The following is an 8,923-nucleotide window of genomic DNA, read 5'->3' as shown; positions in this document are numbered from 1 at the left end:
ATCTTCAGATTATACACAAAATACCCTTTGGACTATGAAGAATATTTTCCAATAGATGTATATCCACTAAATAGAGGTAGAAATTTCTCATATAATCCATGAGAAGAATTCAGGTGTGAAAGGGTTAACATTCCTAACGAGAGGCTAAATTATAAGGGAGCACTTTATGTGTCTCCCTGGAAACATTAACAGCCTCAGTTTGCATTTGTGCTAATGGAGTATTTAAATTTTAACAAGAAAGGCATGTTGAGATTTTGTGGATCTTTTCAATGCTGAAATGATAAATGGGTTCTTTTTGTTTCACAGAAAGCCTGACAGGTTGAAATGTCTGAATTCATTAGAATATTTTACTTCAACCTATACATACACTATATACTCATCTAATGTGAAAAATTGTCAAGCTCCTGTCGGAGCTGCTCAATTAGTAATTGTTGACTGGATTCTCTGTGCTCCAGGGCTGAGCTCCATCCATGTCTTCTGGCTCGTCAAGTTGGGTCAATAAGTTAATAATGAGACATATGTATTTAAATTAAATTCATACAATTTTTCTGCCTTTGTTCGAAGGAATGTCCAAGTTGCTACATCATTTGAATGACTTCATCTAGGGTTATACACAGACTTGCCCTTACATTGTTGTTTGACATTTTTCCCTTGGCTTCAATTAACTTGTCATGACACAAGCAATTAATTGCTTGCTTTATACTTCATAAATTCCTGGTTGTATGATTTGGAATTTACCAATGGAAAAAGTATGAGATAGTAGAAAAATCTTTTGGTGGTTTTTAAAATACACCAGTAAACAGCTGATAAAAATATTTCTCATTTTTATACACCCAATGAAACTAAAAATTTAAGGTTCTCTTTTCGAGGGAGCAATTTCTAGCCAAATTATTTCTTAACAATGCATAATCACTACTACCATTTATAAAATAAAGGTTACAATGGATTTACTGGTTATTTTAGTTGGAAAGAAAATTTTTGGAACCAGGCCACGTTCCATACCTATTTTAGAAATAAAATAAGTTGTAATTATTTTGTACCTTCTACTGGATAATGTTAATAAAGGGAAATAGTAGTACTCAATGAAAGCTCATACTGTAGTCAGTAGGTTTATGTACCTCCTCTTTGCGTCTAAGAGGAAGCCATTTGTGGGCCCTCTAAAGCTCATGGCTTTTGGAAAAGAGGTCACTCTGAAGAGACTTTCAAAAGCAGGTCATCCTGGTCTCTGATGGATTGTAGAGACGCCATGATACATTCCTGGCCCTTTTTCTGACTAGCCCCCCAATAAACGCCAGGTCAAGCTCTTCCCTGAGGCTTTGCTTCTCCAGCACTCTGTGAAGACTATGCCCAGTATTGGCCTACTCAGGTCAGGGCAAAACAGAACAACTTCACCAGGTGGAGGAGATCAATCTCCACTTCTGGGCCTGGACAACATCTGTCACCCCTGGGAAGCTGGCCCATGCCCAGGCAGCCTGAGTACTCTCCTGCCTAACCCGTGACTGTTGCCTAGCCCTGGAAGGGCGTGCCATCACTCTGTCAGCTAGTCCTCCAGCCAGTGACCAGGTGGTAACAAAGGATCTTTCCATCTCAGTTCTCTGAACCCAGAGGTTTTCAGTGCACAAAGGGGATGCTAAAGTACACATGAAGTTTACAGATGGATAAAGAAGAAAAGGTTGTTAAGAGAGTGTGTGTGTGTGTGTGTGTGTGTGTTGGGGGGAGAGGGATCATCATAGGAGAAGTCAGGGTGAACAATGAAAAGCCAGGTTCCCTTACTCCATACAGTAAGATCTGGCCAAGATTGCCAATCATGCACACATTTTACAGGATTACTTAATAAAACCAACATTTTTTTAAAAGCACCTCTCATTTTAAGGCTAAAATCTATATTCCTATAAGCTACAGGAGATCGAAGAAAGCAGAACAAAATGGCCACGCGTTGCATGCTAAACCGGAACGTGGGTTCTGCTTGACAGGGATTTGGCCTTTGACAGGTTGCTTTTCCTCTATGAGCTTCAGTTGCTCCTTCTGAGAAGGAGGCTTTTGAATATTTTTTTGCAAGTACCTAAATGATTAACCTATAACCATAAGATTCTATTTGTAAAACTATGCTAAAAAGTGATTTGAAGTCAGATTAGAATCATAAACTAGAGAAACAGAATTAAAAGAAAGGAAATGCTAAATTCAAGGTTTTATTTCTCAGAGACGTTGTCCTATTTTTTGGCCTTGTTCAACATCCAATTGTTTTTTCCCTTTTTTTAAGCCAACAACTTGATGTTCATTATATATGTGAAGTGTAATTCAGATACTATCTTACATAAAGAGCTCATCGTGTCAAACACTGATGATAATTTAGGTCTTGGGTCGCATCTCACATTAGAGACAAATGAAAGAAGTGATTTATGATAATTTATTGGTCTAAAAGTTAGAACTTATTTTAAAAGTAAGCTTTTAGAGAAGATTAACAGTGAATCATCAATTTAATGACCTCAAATTTGGGGACTGGCTTATATTTTGGCATGGATCATAGAAGCATTAGTAGATAATACCAATTAAGCAGTGCAAGCAGAAATCCATCTGCCTTTTGGCTTTGAAAAGTATAAAGACAAAAATAATAAATTTAACACTCTCTAATATTTCTTTTAACCCCCACCATGTGTTGACTTTTTCCTGTTAAAGTGAAAACCAAACCCCAAACTTTCCTGAGTTCTTATTTTTCTTAGCCATCTTAGACTAAAATATTCAACAAAGTGACATCAGAAGGTTACAATGTAATCAGTTAAACTTACATCTAAAAATCCACGGCAGCAGATGTTACACACATCTATCTTTTTATGAACAAATCTTGCTGATTCCCAATGTTAACTACAGGAGTTCTATTCTTTAAAAGTAATTGAAAGCATCAAACTGACACTTAGTATTCCTTTAAAACAATAAAATGAAGCAATGAAAACTCCTTTCACAGGCTCTAGAATTCAATTTGCAAAGCATGGATGTATGCAGTCTACATCCTAAAATAAACCAGAGGAGTGGGGTGCTCTGCTAAAAATGGGATGGCTGTTAACTCCATGGTGGGGGCTAATTAGGAAGGGGGCAAAGGTGGTGCCAAGGAGTGGTAGTTGGTGGTAATGACAATGGTTTGACATAAAGTCCTGCATAACTAACTAAAGCTAGACTGGTACAAGGAAAGAATATTGTTTCAAACAATATGACTTTGGACCAAACCCTACATTAGGCTTTTTGAATATAGTTGAGAAAATCAGTGACCATCTCTCCTCCTTGTTTTCAAGAAGCATTTACTGAGCATCCGTACTGGGATGTTCCAGGCCTGTTGATCTACTGCATTACCACCATCTTCCTACAGATTGATTTTTCTAGGCTTCCTCAATAATCAGATGGCAACAGTCCAAGTCACCAGGGTCTCCAAACCCACAGAGCATCAGTTAAGGCAGGAGGGCAAATAGGAAGCAAGAGTAACAGATGCTGAACTGCTTTCCCAGCCTGCAGCACACACTCAGAGCCCAACCCCCTGGGGCATCTCCATCTTGCTTCACACAACACAGCCCACAGGCACCAGCAACAACAGCAGTGGTATCCGAGTGACCTCTGGAGGAGGCCCAGCTGGGTCCTGAAGGCTGAGGCAGCAGCATGTCAGGCATGGGCAACAGAGCCCACCTGCCCTGTTGCTAAGTCATTTCAGACTCTAAAAAAGCTACAGGAACACTTAGCACTAGAAGTCCCTGCAGCCTGTGCTGCATTCAAGACCCCAGGACTCAGGGGAGCAATCTCCAGGGGAAAAGCAGCATCTGTCATTGTGCGTAAAGAAATGGCTCTGTTCACTTATTTGGTTGATTCTTAAAGGGATCAATACAGCCATTTGGGGGTTTAATGCAAAAACCTGACCAAATTAGGGAATGAAAATTCAGGAAGGCATGGTGACTGACAAGGGAACATGAGGGGGCTTCTGGAATCCCAGCAATGTCTGGTTCTTGATCTACGTAACACAGGTGTGTTCCTTTTGTGAAAATTCACTGAATTCCTCATCTATGATGTGTGCCTTTTCCTCCCTATCTACTTCAATACATTTTTTAAAAATTAAAAAAGTCAGGAAGACAAACCTGAACGTTAGCACTAAGTGCTACTAGTGTAAAAAAGAGTAAAAGGGAGCATTTCACAGCAGCACTTGAATGTGTCTATTTTATCTTCAAATACAAGCAGCTTGAATAAACCCCCTGAGGAATGGGGTACTGAAAGGATGATCAACAGAGTAACAAAGCGGGAAGATAATTATGGTTGGAAGGTGATTTCTGAACCAACTCCCTGCATGGGGCCCAGCCCACAAGTGAATGACTGTACAAAGGCAAGCTCTGAAAATTGCTGTTTGATCTCCCTTTGATATTAGCCTGATCTGCACTAACATCACGATAGGGCCAGAAAAACCAGCGATGCTGCGGAGTGACACTTTCGTCACTTATGAGTGCGGTGACCTTGAGCTGGTCCCCTTATCCTTCTTGCCTCCTTGGGCCCCCATCTCTAAAATGGGAGTGATGGCCCCTCTCATGGCACATTGGGTGGTCATGAAAATTTCATAGATAGAAAAGCACATCCTAATGCATTATTATTCCCTGGCAATGGTGCTGACAATTTTTTTTTTAATCCAAAGTCATTGATTCATACAGTAGCCACACCCAAAGTCAGTACGTGTGAATTTTTCCAAGGAGGAAATGTGCAAATGAACTAAATTAGAACAGATCAAAGGCCTATATTTTGAAAATAAGGGTTATTGAGATGCTCTAAGAAGGCATTTCATTATTTAAATCTCTTATTCTCGAATTTTTTTTGAATAAAATAACACGTCTTAATTCTGCTCATTTTTTTTTTCTTTTTTTCATCTGAAAGGGAAAATCAGTGCTTTAAAGTTAAACAAAAGAACCAGGTTTGCAACTCCAGTCCCCACCCTGCAGCCTTTTGTTCTGGAGACTAGCGGCCGTTTCCAAATGCCGAGGTAGATGACTGACAAGCGTTTATTTATTTTTTCATCTAAAATAAGGTTTTTCATTCGTCATTTATTGGGGTGGGGCAGGAGCCGGGAACGAGGGCTGCGTGAACGCCCTTTGTCCGCCTGGGGCTGCCGTAGAGACCGCAGTGCGGACTGCACCACGCCCACCCGCCGGTGTCTCCAGGCAGAAACGCTTCAGCACCACCCCAAGAGAATAGAGCGCGGGCTGGGGCTGCGGAGGGACCCGGCGACCTGTGTCAGGGACGAGGGGCGATCTGGGATGCCGGGGGTCAAGGGAAAGGCAAAGACCAAAGCTGCCCACCGGGCGACTTGGAGCGCAACAAAGCTGGGCTGAGGGAGACGTGGGAGCACGCAGCAACCCCAAGCCTGAGGCCACCGCGGGCTGCGCCCGAAGTGGGCGCCGCAGTGCGGGGGCAGGTGGCAGGACTGCCGCAGCCCGGGTGGGGCTGGGCGGCGGGTTGGTCGACGAGCCCGAGGCTGCGCCCGCGGGACCCTCACGGCCCCGCCCGGGGTTCCTGGCAATACCGCTATTCAGCCTCTGCAGAACGCGCTCCTAGTGTGCGCACCGGGAGCGGCGCTGGCCCTACCCGCCGACCCCTCCCTCTCCCCTCCAAGCCATCACTCCTGAGGCTGNGTTAACTAATACTGAACCAAAAGCCTCACCTGGGACCTCAGGAGAGAATCTTGCCGAGTGTCTGGATACAAAAAGTTTCAGTTCTTGATCTAAGTTGCATTCAATCAGGTTTGTGTCCCATGATCGGATTCCTAAGGATGGAAGGGGAAGACAGTTGACAGGTTTTCAGTTAGTCGGTTCAGAATGGTTTGGAAAACATCACTGTAACATTTCTCAGGCTTTCAGGGAGGATGCGGAAACTCCTTTTCTGAAGAGCTTGGTGATGAGCAGCGGGTGCCCACAAAATGGGAGGGCTGGGGAGGTCTCTCCACCAGGCCACAAGGAGGGCTAACTAGCAGTGTGGAATGAACTTCTGCCCCTCATAAAACGTAAATGCAGCTTTTCTGGGAGAGTAAAAGAAAACAGTTATTAGGAAAATGACAGGCTTTCGACTCCAGGGAGGGAATGGAAAAAGGCAGGAAGATGGTGAGTCCTGTGGCAGTTAGAAAGCCTCCAATCTCTGGCTTCCCCAGGATCCACTTATAAATGGCAAGAAAACGTAGGAGGCTGACCTTCAAGTTTAGGCCTTTGTTTTTAAAATGATGCTTCTGCAGCGTGCATATGCAGTCTGTGTACATGTGTAGTTTCTTTTTTTTCACCCATCCCACTTTTGACCTTGGTTTCTCTACCCCTGGAGAGCAATTCACAATCTGTGTGATCTTTTGATAAAAAGGTTGGCTCTCAATCTTCAAGGCTTGGCCTGCCTGCCCTCCCAGGTTTTTCTTTTACCTGACTAGCTTGGCAAGCAGGTTTTTCATTCACAGTTGTTACTTGTATTGCATGTTCTTATCCAGAGGCCAAGAAACGTGGCAACTTGTTATACTTTATAAACTTTCTGCAGAGTTGGGGGCCATGAACTGTCTGTTCCCACAGGAGTTCAGGTTTCTGTTCACTAGGCTGGAAGCGGGGGTGAGAGGAACACCAGGGCAAAGAGTGCTGAGGCCCCCCCCACCCCACTCCCTGGTCTATTCCTTCCTCCTCCGTCTGTCCTCCTGTCCTGCCCTCCCACAGGGGCTGGCTAGAGGGGAACCCAGAGGACATCAGAGAAAGGAGAACCGGGATGAAACCCAGGGAAAACTTTTATATCTATTCTATATTTTCCCAAATAGATGGGTCGTGGTAGAGCCAGTATGTAGTATCCATGATTGTACCCTTGCCTGGGGAACTCTCATTGGCAAGAACAATCCTCTGGAACAACCACCACTTATTACATACCTACTAAGGGCAGGGGCTTGAAGCTGTAGGTATAACACAGTAGGTGAACGATCTCTAGGTAAACACTGGGTCGTTTACAATCATTTTTGCTGGTCATTAGCTATGCATACGGACTTGGGAGTATAAATGGCAGTGTGTTATTTAAACACACCTCGAAAGAGTTCATGCATATCTGCATTTACTCCCATTTATATCTTGTTCAGTCTTCCTATCTCGAAAGAATCAAGATAGATTAGATAGCTAGGTAGACAGAGACATGGGTGTGTGTGTGTGTGTGTGTTTACATACACACACACACACACATTACAAAAAGATTCTGGAAACTCAGTTCACTGCACATCAAGAATATCTTCAGATTATACACAAAATACCCTTTGGACTATGAAGAATATTTTCCAATAGATGTATATCCACTAAATAGAGGTAGAAATTTCTCATATAATCCATGAGAAGAATTCAGGTGTGAAAGAGTTAACATTCCTAACGAGAGGCTAAATTATAAGGGAGCACTTTATGTGTCTCCCTGGAAACATTAACAGCCTCAGTTTGCATTTGTGCTAATGGAGTATTTAAATTTTAACAAGAAAGGCATGTTGAGATTTTGTGGATCTTTTCAATGCTGAAATGATAAATGGGTTCTTTTTGTTTCACAGAAAGCCTGACAGGTTGAAATGTCTGAATTCATTAGAATATTTTACTTCAACCTATACATACACTATATACTCATCTAATGTGAAAAATTGTCAAGCTCCTGTCGGAGCTGCTCAATTAGTAATTGTTGACTGGATTCTCTGTGCTCCAGGGCTGAGCTCCATCCATGTCTTCTGGCTCGTCAAGTTGGGTCAATAAGTTAATAATGAGACATATGTATTTAAATTAAATTCATACAATTTTTCTGCCTTTGTTCGAAGGAATGTCCAAGTTGCTACATCATTTGAATGACTTCATCTAGGGTTATACACAGACTTGCCCTTACATTGTTGTTTGACATTTTTCCCTTGGCTTCAATTAACTTGTCATGACACAAGCAATTAATTGCTTGCTTTATACTTCATAAATTCCTGGTTGTATGATTTGGAATTTACCAATGGAAAAAGTATGAGATAGTAGAAAAATCTTTTGGTGGTTTTTAAAATACACCAGTAAACAGCTGATAAAAATATTTCTCATTTTTGTACACCCAATGAAACTAAAAATTTAAGGTTCTCTTTTCGAGGGAGCAATTTCTAGCCAAATTATTTCTTAACAATGCATAATCACTACTACCATTTATAAAATAAAGGTTACAATGGATTTACTGGTTATTTTAGTTGGAAAGAAAATTTTTGGAACCAGGCCACGTTCCATACCTATTTTAGAAATAAAATAAGTTGTAATTATTTTGTACCTTCTACTGGATAATGTTAGTAAAGGGAAATAGTATTACTCAATGAAAGCTCATACTGTAGTCAGTAGGTTTATGTACCTCCTCTTTGCGTCTAAGAGGAAGCCATTTGTGGGCCCTCTAAAGCTCATGGCTTTTGGAAAAGAGGTCACTCTGAAGAGACTTTCAAAAGCAGGTCATCCTGGTCTCTGATGGATTGTAGAGACACCATGATACATTCCTGGCCCTTTTTCTGACTAGCCCCCCAAGAAACGCCAGGTCAAGCTCTTCCCTGAGGCTTTGCTTCTCCAGCACTCTGTGAAGACTATGCCCAGTATTGGCCTACTCAGGTCAGGGCAAAACAGAACAACTTCACCAGGTGGAGGAGATCAATCCCCACTTCTGGGCCTGGACAACATCTGTCACCCCTGGGAAGCTGGCCCATGCCCAGGCAGCCTGAGTACTCTCCTGCCTAACCTGTGACTGTTGCCTAGCCCTGGAAGGGCGTGCCATCACTCTGTCAGCTAGTCCTCCAGCCAGTGACCAGGTGGTAACAAAGAATCTTTCCATCTCAGTTCTCTGAACCCAGAGGTTTTCAGTGCACAAAGGGGATGCTAAAGTACACATGAAGTTTACAGATGGATAAAGAAGAAAA

The 8,923-nt window shown here is 42.4% G+C and overlaps 1 protein-coding gene across 1 annotated transcript in view; it reads right to left on the bottom strand.

The window, feature by feature from the left end:
• Window positions 1-5,777, bottom strand: part of MAP1B (microtubule associated protein 1B) — a 96,020-nt gene extending 90,243 nt beyond the window's left edge. Inside the window, exon 1 of the mRNA XM_019665075.1 lies at window positions 5,681-5,777. The gene's annotated coding sequence lies outside the window, so the exon portion shown is untranslated. The remainder of the gene's footprint in view (window positions 1-5,680) is intronic.
• Between the last annotated feature and the right edge of the window lie 3,146 nt (window positions 5,778-8,923).

Source organism: Hipposideros armiger, unplaced genomic scaffold (genome assembly GCF_001890085.2).
Source record: "Hipposideros armiger isolate ML-2016 unplaced genomic scaffold, ASM189008v1 scaffold_432, whole genome shotgun sequence".
In the NCBI taxonomy this organism is placed as follows: domain Eukaryota; kingdom Metazoa; phylum Chordata; class Mammalia; order Chiroptera; family Hipposideridae; genus Hipposideros; species Hipposideros armiger.
This window is presented reverse-complemented; position numbering and strand designations above follow the sequence as displayed.